The sequence below is a fragment of the Cupressus sempervirens genome, chromosome 9, assembly GCF_028749045.1.
Source record: "Cupressus sempervirens isolate cs-2001-9-10 chromosome 9, ASM2874904v1, whole genome shotgun sequence".
Classification (NCBI taxonomy): Eukaryota; Viridiplantae; Streptophyta; class Pinopsida; order Cupressales; family Cupressaceae; genus Cupressus; species Cupressus sempervirens.
The window spans coordinates 706,764,750-706,777,205 of NC_143126.1; the positions used below are offsets into that span (position 1 = coordinate 706,764,750).

General features: G+C 29.6%; 1 pseudogene; it reads right to left on the reverse strand.

Annotated features, from left to right (window-relative positions):
* The window catches only part of LOC149540684 (protein EDS1L-like), a 36,353-nt pseudogene that overhangs the window by 22,120 nt on the left and 1,777 nt on the right, over positions 1-12,456 (reverse strand).

A 12,456-nucleotide genomic window follows, 5' to 3' on the forward strand; every position in this document is an offset into this window, starting at 1 on the left:
TGTAATAAGATTTTCTTTGTATAGTTTTTTCAAAACATTATTTTTAAAAAAATCCCAATGCTTTAGGCTCTGTTAACAATTCTACAAGTAAAAGTAGTGAGAAAGTACAATCCCAGGTTGAAATTCATTGTTTCATTCTATATAGATCTATAATTCCCTGAAGCATAAGGATCTCATTCAAGCTAATCAATTAGAGGATAATTGCTATTCAAGAAATAGATGAGTGAAAAATACACAATTAATCTAATTTATAATGAGTTTTCTTTATTTTTATGAATCCTGATTGTGTACAGTTCTGAGTCAATATTTCAGATCACACTGTGTGTATTAAATATAATTGTTGATTCTATCAATTGTAGCTATTGTCTGTCAGTTTACTTACTTAAGGGTGAGTTTACTAGATTTAATGAGCCACTTTCTTTTCCTCCTGGATATGGCTTTCAAATCTTGGTGCTCTATTATCTCTCTATTATAAGAGACATTAAATGAAGTAATAGACTGTATACTTTTTGGGCCTCTAATTTTAACATGTGCCTTGTTTTTCCTCTATTCCCAAATATCTGATATTGTGAACTATCCTCAATACATAACAAGTCTCAATTATAAAAAATATTAGAACAATCAATTTTCTACAATACACCTATTCCTAACAAATCATATGCTACTGCACTCCAGAGATTTGTAAGTTGTTCAAGAGATTCTAAAATAATTCATTTCCTACCATATATGACAGTTAAAAGTAAGCCTTTAAATTATATAAGCTAACTATGGAGGAGACTTCTCTACCAACTTGACCTTGCAATTAAGGATTTCATCACAAGTCTCCTACCCTACAACACCAACATATAAAATATAGCCAGTGTTCAATATTACCACATTATTTCAATACAAATCAATACTTTTTGTTAAACTTTGATAAGATCATAGAGATTTTGTTTCATATTTACACAAATACCTTCGTCTGGACGCAATCACTTTATTTGTTTTCCAAGGCACCATACTTTCAACTTCCATGCTTTCATGAGAATGTGGCACCTAAATATTTTCTCAGATTTCATTTGAATTTCTCTAATGCCATGGGCCATTTTTCTTTCCTTTCTTTCCAAATATATGCCCTTTATTTTCACCAATGGATGAATGCTACTGTTGTGTTTCTCTAGTAACTACATTCTTCATTGTAAATGATTTTTGAAAGATTTCATTTTGGTCTATGAAAGGTCCTTTGTATTCCTTATGGAGCTTAGTTGCACATTAGTCAACTGCATTTCCTCTAAATCTCAAAACAAACTTTTAGCAAATCCATCTTCTGCATATCCTATGTGCTATGCACTTATGAAACCATATTTCTATGAAGGATTTTGTTAAATCAATTCACATGTTTGGTTTCACATCCACATTTTGCACCTATTGAAGGATTTAGTCAAAAAGCTCATAGAGAAACCTTTGTTCATGCTCATTGACTAGGCCACACTATCTACAACAATATGTGACTAAAATTCCCTTTTAGTTGATGCTTTGATAGATGAACATCCCATTTATAAGCTCCCACTTTGGCAGAGGTAGGGGAATATGTGAAAGGTTGAGGGATTCTCCTTTACACAAATCAATTGCATATGTTACAATCACATATTTACATGAAATTGTGCTTTTGTGAGGGTATATCTTTGCACTTTTTCATTGTTATTGACACGAGAATGTTGGAGTGATGTACTCAAAAAATAGAGGAAATAACATAAAAGAACACCTATTAACTAGAAACCACCCATTGAAGTCAATACTAGTTATCAGCATTTGGGTATGCCTAAAGATAAAAGGGTTTTGATTGATTCTAAGATAGAATGCTCACCCTGCATCAACATATATACCGATTTTGAGTCCTTTGGAATGAGCATGGTCTACCAAAACTTTAATGCCAGACAGAAATGTTTTCTTTTTTAGCAATAAGATTACCCTGGCAATCAATGAGGTTCTCAGTTGCTCCTAAATATCTAGAATCAAATCTAACATTACAAGAATAAAATCTCTTGTCAAGAGATCATAGAGGTTATATTCTACCATAAATTTGAGAGATTGCAAGGAATACCTATACACATAGCCATCATTATTGCATGGTAATATTGTTATATCAGATACAGAATTTGATTGTGACCTGCATTATAATGGAACCTCATAATTACATATTGTCTGTAATTTGAGTATATTTGTTAAGTCATCATATATTCTTATCTCACATCACATGCTTATAAACTCCTACATAGTTGTTACTAGAAAAACATTTTACTTGTACCAATAATTAGTCCATGTGAATGAATAAATAGGTTTTTTGAGGGGTTATTTCGGAGTATGGTTGATATTTGGCATTATATATTTTTATTTGTTGTTGACAATATATAATGTGCACTTTTATTTTATGGATGTTTTCCAACAATATAATAGTTGATTATTGTAGCAATATTCCTTTCATAAATCTTTTGACGAGCATACATGAGGAGGTTAATATGCCCCCCATTGCCACCCCTATTGCTACAGTTATTTGTACTCCTACTTCAACTTCATGTAGAAATCCAAAAGTTGTATGGACTAAAGAAATGGAGAGAAAATTGTTGGATTTGCTCCTTGAGCAAGTCAACCTAGGAAGGAAAGGTGAAGGAGGTTTTCATAGAGAAGCATGGAGTGCTATCAAGAGGAGATTCAATCAAGAGTTGAAATTGAAGCTTGGATAGGAAAATTTCATAAATAAGTTGAAAACATGGAAGATGGGGTATAGAATAATGAAGGAATTACAAAATACTAGTGGCTTTGCTTGGAATGAGGTAACTCAATGTGTGGATGCTAAGTATAGCATGTGGGATGAACTTCTAAAGATAATGTCCTCTTTAAAGTTTTTTTTCAATACTAATGTCATAAAAAATATCTAATTATTTAATTTTGGCAACATGTATAGAGAAAAGAATTTAGAACTACAAAAGTGTATAGGAGGCAGCCATTCAAATATTTTAATGATCTAGTTGTCATAGTGGGAAATGACATAGTGGAAGGAAATGTAGCTGGAACACCACAAGATGTTGAAGATGGTAACCTTTATGATGATGATGTTGATCTAGATGATGATGATGATTTGATAACAATGCTGCTGATTTGGATGAAGATTTCCTTCAGTCAAATCAGTCCATTACATCTGCTAGAAGCATTCCTTTAACACCAACAACAAGGAGGTCAAAGAGGAGGAAGGCAATCATGGTCGCTTATTTGGATGTTATATCTGAAAGCATCCATGAGATACAAGAGGGAATCAAACAGTCACACAACATCAAATTTGATAAAGAGGATACTAAGAAAGAAGCTATAGATTTGTTTGCTACCTTGAAAGCCATCCCCAAAATCAGTCAACAAACTATGACTATCGCATCTGATAATTTTATGCAAGAACCAACAAGAGCTATTTGGCTCTTAAAGATGGATGATGCAACGAGGAAAGATTATATTAGATATAAATTTGGAGGATTGTAATATTCTTAGTGATAAGGAAAGTAGTACTTTATATTATCTTCAGTCTTGTTTAGAACTATTTAGCACTCTATATTGAGTGTTCACATTTTGTTGAGCACTGTGGTAACATTTATACTTCAACATTTTGTTCATGTTTTAATACTCTACTTTGTTTCAGAATTTATAAACAAAAACTGTGTATTGTGTTTTTGGAATGATGAAATTTTTGTTTGATTTCTATATTGATTTTCATATTTCCTTGTTTACAAGATTTTTGTATTGGTCTTTTTAGAGTTATCATGAATTCTTCATGTTTGGGATGATTGCCTAGATTTCTATATAAAATCAATATCTTTCTCATTTCCCTTGTTACAGACCCAAATTGAAAAAGTTGAACGGTAAAATACTTGGGTTAAGCCTTAAAAAGGTTGAAGAGATGAATAAACATCTTGTCTATCAGTGACCTCCTTAAAAGTAACCATCAAGTACATAAGGAGCATTTCATACATTATCATCACTAGCCTCCATGAAAGCAACTATAAACACAAGGAAAAAAATCTTCAAAATTTTAGTTTCACCCTCATGACAATAAACATGGCAAAGAACAAGGACAAATAATGACACCGTAATTATTTTTCATGACCACAACACAATTATAAACCCTTGCAATATTGATTTATGTAATCAGCTGTCTACTCATTTTAAAGTTAGAAAAAAATGATTTAAGAATAGAAAGAAGAAGAAAATGCACTTTTTCTCTCTGTGCATTCGTCTTCCTTTTGCTAGTCTTGATTTTGGTACCCTTTTGCAATTTTGTCCTTGAAAAATTTAATAGTGCCTTGATCAAACAACAAGGATTTTGTAAGACATGAAAATTTGAATTGGATTGTTTGCTATTATCAGCCATACATGTATGCTAGTCTGGGTCTGTATGTTTTGTCAAGAACTACTATAGAAGTCTTGGATCTTTAGTTATAAGTACTAGTTTTTTTTTTTTTTTTGGCTCTTGATTGAATTTGGGTCTAAATCACCCATGAGAAGTGGCCTCCTTGCCAACAAACAGTGATCATTTTTAGCCATTTCAGTACAAAACTCTTTGAAAAGTTGAAAAATATGGCTATCAGCTTACTTGTGTGAAGATTGATTTGTGATTTCTTGGCATATTGTTAAACCCTCCTACCATAGAAAACCAGCTAGACGAAAAGACTCATAAATATTTTGAATAATGTGTAAAATGCTTTTGGTAACCCGTGAGCAAGATTACTATGTTGAGTAGTAGAGACATTCTCTAGACAAATATATATGCTCATAGAAGGTTCATTGATGATAGACTGGCATTGCATAAATGGGTAATAGAGTATGTTGATTTTGTTAATGCTTTTATGTATGCCTCATTGTCATTGGGGTACTTCTTTAGCAGTGTTTTTATTGATGTTAATGCTGCAACTCGATAGATAACAAAGAGCCATGGTTGGCTTGGTGGCAACAACCTTGATCACAACAATCTTGATCTATTTTACTAGTTTCTTTCCATTCTCAACATGCTTAGTGTTTTTAATTACCTTTGTTGGGTGCTCTAGTACAAGAACAAGCCAATAGTTCCATATGAGCCTTCTACAAAACAATCACACATTTAAACATAAATGTTGATGCAGGAGGATGTGATGTGAGAGCAATCTTGCATTGATAAAAAAATGTTTTACTTAATTGTTATAATAGTTTGGTTTCACATATTTTGGGGAATAAATTTAGGTCGTAATTTTTTTAAATGTTTAATCAAATATAGAAGAGAGTGTTATTCATTTCATCATAATTTTAAGTTGGTTATGTGGACTAGAAGATTTATTTTTGCAAGTGGAAGGACAAAGATTATGCTCTAGTTATAGTTAAGTGTGGGATGCATTCCTTCTAGTTTAATATTAGAATAGAGATGTTTATTTGAGGCTTTTGTTGTTAAGTGATGGTCATTCAGAAATAGTTGTCATTGGAAGGTTATATTTTAGTAGAAACTTGAGAGGAACATGATACTTTCTATGGATCATTCTTGTTTGCATATAATTTGATTTTATATGTATTATTTTTCAAATTCTAAGTCAAGCTCTTATTTGATTTGCAAATGTGGTTTATGTGAATTTTGTACATCTCCACTTCGCTAATTACACTTTTGGCCTTTTCCATTGGTAGTTATGCAATGAATTGCATAAATGATAATTTGGATCGATTACTTTTCCTCTTCTTGATGATAGATTGCTCAATGTGATCTTGAAATCTTGATGTAGAAAGCATACACAACCTATGATGATTCATAAGTAATCTTTATCTTAAAATGGAGGGTTAAAAACTAATAACAATTAAGAACCTTTTATGCAATATGTGCATTTATCTCTCCAGCTGATAATGAAGATTTCTTTTGGTTTCATTGGTTTCATTGTATATATTTACAGGTTTAAAGCTAACTAATTTTTAATAAAAGTGAGTTTTTGTTTTGCAGTTACCTTTGTAGATGTAGGTAGTATAGCTCTTAATCTTGAATACAACAAGTTCAAATTCCTCTTTCTTCTACCTTTCAAGATAATTCGGCTGAGAATCCTTTTGTATAGCAAGAGTTTTATTTTTCTATTTGGTGAGCATTGAATTTTGGATTAAGTTAACACTCAGTGAGTATTGCTTGTCCATCTTCCTACATTATAGCATTCGCAATTGAATAATTACATATAATATTTTACTTGAATAGTATTCATTCTAATTAGCCTCAATCCCATAAGGCACAAGGATTTTGTATTGGTGCGTTAAATGGTCTTAGAACATATCACAGTTTATGTACTCATTTAAAATCTTAGATGATTGTTCTCACTGATGTTCAGCTCAAAAATAAATGGTTTTTTTGTTTGACTCTCTTGGTTTCTTCTTTTATGCACTCCAAGATGAATGTGTTCTAACTCATCATTCATAAGGACTCCCCCAATGGTTGCCTCTGCTTCCAAAATGCTTTACTTGGATCACCAATAATTATTGGATAAATAGGCTAAATTTGAAGAGTGGGATTATGTGGATTATGTGAAGCAATTGTATATAAAATAATATATCTTGCTAATTGAATGTTTCATTTTATTTGTATTTGTTCGTATTTTATACAAGTTTGATGGATTTATATTTTCCTATGTGTGAGAGCAACGCTAGCATAGTAGTGAAGACCTCACACACTAATGATAATCCAGAATGTAAATTTTATTCTTGTCCAAATGCAAGAAAGGTTATTACTAATTTTTGTTGTATGAACTTACATTTTTGTACCAACTAATTGTTCTAGACACTACTAATTTAGAATTCGTATTGCAAGGGGATGGTGGTTGTAATTTCTTCCAATGGGTCGATTAGGTCCCTCCAACATTTGTCATAGCTAAATCTGTAGCACATGAAAGTACTGAGTGCAAGTTGTGCAGGATCCGAGAGAGTGAAAACATGTTTCTTCGAGGCATGTTGGGAATTATAATTGTTTCAATCATACTTGTCTTTTGGGACCATTTGCGTAAATGCAGTTAAAAGCCAAAGCAACTATTGTAATTTATTTTATGATTTTGAATAGAAATGGTGGACATATTTAATAACGATTTGACTATTTTATTGTTTGGAACTTGTTTATGATCATATTGTGGTGACTAATTCTATTAAAATGATGAATACATTATACTAGTTTCATTACTATTTCAATTGATTGACTAATTAAATAAAAACAATTCCATGTTTTAACTTGTTTCTTCATGTTTCCTTATTTTCAAGAGTTGAGTTTTGATTAAGAATTTGTTACATTGGAAAGAATGATTTTTTATTTAAAAGAATTTAATGGAGGATTTTATTTTTCATAAGGAAGAAAAAGGTTTCACGTTGAATTTAATGGAAAAATGATGTTTTTAAAAATATTTTATTAATAGAAGAATTTGGCTAAGGATTTCATTGTTTTAATATAATTACTTACTATAATGCGTTAATGAAGTTTGAATCTTACTTACAAAAATTATGACGACTAATGCTCTTTCAAAAAATCATTTCAACAATTTATTTATTAGCTTAATAGTATTTATTATAGTATATGTTGTGCACAAATGATAGGCAGCGTCTATGCAACCGACCAAATCTACCATTTGTTATTATTTAAAAGTATAATAGAAGTGTTCTGGTAATTTTAAAATAATTTTTAAATGACATTAACCAACCATTCTGTCAGTTGGATAGCCATTTCGCAAATGATAAGGCCATAAGGTTCTCATGTTGGAGAATGTATGTGATCTTTGTGACTTAAATGTAAAAATTTAAAAACATTAAAAAAAAAATTAAAAATCTTAAAAGTAATATAACTCATTCAAATGTATAATGAAAAAAATATTAAATAACAATAAAAAATAACCTTATTCGAATTCCACTTTTGCACAACCAAACATAGGCTATACATATTCCCTATCAAATCTGGGTGAACCAAACAGAGATTAGGAATACGTATTCCATTTTTGTATTCCTTGAATAACAAACCTAGAATAGGTATTCCTATTCTTGTATTTCTATTCCACTTGCCAAATGGGCCCTAAAAGAGAAAATAATATAAGGTCAGAGATCAAAAGAATACTCATGTAAGCAACTACATAGCATTATTATTATTATTATTATTATGTGTAGTGGAACTTATGAATATATTTAAACAAAATACCGAGAGTAACTATACTTCTACAAAGACTTTATTGTGATGTGGAATTTTGATATTAACCAAACATGTTGAAACTTATGTAATGCACATTCTTTTTTTTAAAAGAAAAATTAGGAGATAAAATTTAAATTTGATTAAATATAAAAGTTGTCAAAATTTAAGGACTTAACAAGAAAAAATACTTAATATCTTTGGAATCAATAAGAACAAAAAGAAATTAAAAAATTAAAAATTAAAAATGTTTGAAACATAGACAGAATTTTTAAAAATTTGATAACTAAAATAAATCTATTTTAATAATTATAGATGAAATTCTACTACCATTTTTTGCAAATTGGGATGTAATTCTCATTAAGAATACTTATAAGTGGGGGTGATATCTTCCTATATTTTAGATCATAAAACACTATACTATAGGTTTTCATAATTTAGATTTTGTTCAGCTTATTTCTACCTTTTTAAAGAATTGTAAACATTAAGATGTCTAATGAAGAAGATTTGTAGCGTCTTGAGATGCTTTAAGTTAAGTTAGGGCTTAGAAATTATGAGTGGAGATTGTAATAGAGAGGAACCCATCTCCAATGAATTTGAGAAGAAAAGGACCTCTAAAGTGTCAAGGATGAAGAGGGTTGAAATTTAAATTTCTAAGAAGTTTATATTTCAAATTACTAGCTTGTTTCTCTATGAGAAAAGGTGTCACAAGGAGGAATTACTTTCCTTTTCCTTCAAATATAAGGAGCAATTGAAGAGACTTTCGATTAGATATGCCAAAACTTAATTGGCTTGTTATTAGGACAAAGCAGTGCTCCAAATAATGAGTTATGTCACCCTTAAGGAGTCTTACCAAACCATATATAGTTTTAATTTTTGGATTGACATTGTTAAATCATTTCCTCCATTCTTGTGTTTCAAAATTTATTTTTGCTTGGTCTCTTATTTGGAACACTCAATCTTGAAGAGGTGTTCACACAATAATGTGCTCTACTTTGTGATCTAGCTAGGATGATATAAACTAAATTAGGGCATTTTTATGTGGATTCAAGCTATACTTTTTATTATTTTCATATCACACATAAATATACAAACTATCTCATGCTCTATTTCCTACTAATATTCTTGTTTTTGTAATCAAAGTGATTGGATTGCATTTGCATATATATTTTATATAGAACTTGTACCAATATCCTTTGAAAATCTGAATTGTTACTTTAGATGTATTTATATGAGTCCTACATACTTTGAGATATGGTCACTTTAAGATCCACATGCACCATCAAGTGAAATCAAAATATAATAATGAAATTTCAATACCTACACCATTTATATAATTTTTTAAATGATTTTAATCATTAATATACAAACTAGTAAATTAAATTTTACTTTACTTACCTTTATTTAAGTGATATCATCATCTGGTATTATATTAAATTTTAATTTTTTATTATTAAAAATTTACAAAATACTAAATCATCTTTTATATATAAAAGTGGTGGATCTATTTATTTTAACATAAAATTTGTCACCTCGAATTATATATATATGTGTATAAAATTATAATTATAATATTATTATTATAAATAATTAATAATAAGTTTCTAGCTGAATTTGAGAGCTAATATTAGTGAAGTCGACTCTTTCAGGCTGCACTCAAGTAATCTCATGGGTTATAAATAATGAAAAACTTTCATATCAATTAGTAAGTAATCTATATTGTTCAAATTTATGAAATTTTGTCTTTAGCGGTAAGTGAATATGGGTCCTATTTAATTATTTTTATTATAGTTATTATTAATATTAAGGTAGTTATTATTATTAATAATATTACGATTATGATGTCCTATGTAAACCAACTTGATGTTAATTTAAATTGTAAAATAATTCAATGTCTCTTATATAAATAAATTAATAAATATTAAAAATAATAATATAATTCAATTCTTGTTATATACTATTAAATATTGCAATCAAACAATAAATTTATATGTAACTAATAATAATAGAAAAAACAAGAGCTCTTTGCGAGCTAGAGTCTGTGCCTTATGAATGTTAGATGGAATATATTATCAATAATTGAAAAATTATAATAGATGTAAAATTTTGTAAGATTAATTCTTACAATAAAGATAAATGACATTTTTATAAATATCTATATAAAGTTTAAAATCATAGATAATATAAATAAAATGTTTATACTAATAAATATTGAAATGTTGTATCAAAATCTTTCTTTATTTGGATCAATAACTAAATAAAATATTTATTCTGGATTCCAATTATCTAACTATCATAAATATACAACCTTTCTAATTTAATTTATATTTGAACAGAATTTTTGAATCATGAGATTTGTAATTATTTTGACTATTTATTTTTAAATAATGATTTTTTTTATTCTTATCTAAGTTTTGTTATTAGAATAAAATATTTTAAAATTTAGCATGTTTAAGCTATATTTAATGCAAGATGACCAGTAATTAACTACATAGAGTAACTTATAAATTTTAATATTTTGTTTTTACCTATGTTAAAGTTAAATGCATTTCATTAAACTAAACCATAACATTTTTAAATTTGAACTTTGCAATATTTATTAAAAGTTAAAAATTGAAAGTAGTTCAATAATCTATAATTTAATAAACTTTTATCATATTATTATTCACAAATTAATTATTCTAATAACTATACTTTAAATTAATTAAAAATTTAGAACATGTTAATTAATTTAAAATAATTTGTAAAAATTGAAATGAGTAACATTTGACGAAGAAAATAAAATTGAAAAGTAATTAATAAAAATACAACCAAGCTAACACACAAGAAATGTTTTTACATGGTCATTTAATGTTAAAACATGCACGAAAGTAAGGAGCCATATCAATTAAATTAAATGTATTTCATCGTTGGTTATGTTGAGAACCATAGTTTTTTATTTTTATTTACTGCCTTTGTCATAGATTAACATTAATTAATTGGGCCTTTCTAGAAACTACCCGCTCAACTTCCCCTGCAAAGACTTGTCCCGAGTTCGAATCTCAGAAGACCCGAATTCTGAATGCAGAAGCTCCACCATGACATCTCTGCTCACATTGTATATCTGCGGCGCGCGAGGCAAAGAAGTCCATCTTCTTGAAATATTTGCTTCTTCCTAACATAAAATAGCGTGCAAGATGCTGATATTGTTAATCCATAGCGCCAAAATTTCTGAGAACAAACTCTTATTTTATTTATAACAAGAATGCACGGTTCTAATTTTCCATTGAATCAGGCAGTACGCATGGATAAGGTGAGACTAAGGTATTGAAGATATACTAAATCTTGGACGGCATGAAATTGCGTTGCATCGTTGCATCCGTGAAGGAAAACAAGATAAAGAGAAACTTTGGTTCTATAACTTGCGGCTGTAGACTCTCGACCCAAATTGAAGACACCCACCAATGCATACAAAAATGATTAGGAAGGTGAAGATAAAAATCAAAATCGTAAAAAGAAGTGTGCTTTTCTTATTATTTGGTTTTTGCTTGGAATCTTTTTATTCTTGTGGAGGGAATTGTTAATTTGGCTGCATCAAGGTTGAATGGCAACTGTTGATGATGGAGGCTGGGCAGGATTCCTTCTGTTCGTTCTTAATCTATCAGGAGTGGATTGGGGCCCAGTAGAGTATTAAGTAGCAATAAATGCCCTACTCTACGAAATCAATCTCTGATAAAACAGTTGCTAAGCCAGATGTCAGGTAAACTAATGGAAATTACATACCGGAAAGGGAGTATCAGCCACCGAGATTGACAGTGTTCTTCATGATGCAAATGAAAAGTGAAATATGTTCTTTATAATCCTGCAGTCTCCGTTCATCACATTTGTCTGTGGCTGTCTCAGCTTTGTATGGCAAATGGTCGGAATGATGAATCCAACCACTAGTTTGTAAACTACGCCGCCATGTATGGATTTGCCTCAGTTCGATTCTGGGGAATAATTTAGAAATGAGCAGATGCAAATAGCGTACAAATGAGGGGAAGCTTCCAGAATGAAGCTCAAGATTTTATGGAAATTTTTTGAGTCAATAAATCAGTATTACCTCAGTAAAAATCATATTGACCAATCAAAAATGAGAAATAAAGGATTGAAAATTAATTTAAAAATAAAGTTATTTTTAAACCTTATAAATTTACTAATTTTGAGCACAAAAATTAATTGTGTGCGCAACTGGGAACGTATAAGCAGACAGGGACTAATAAACGAATTGATTGTAAGAGTTAAAAAAAATTAACATG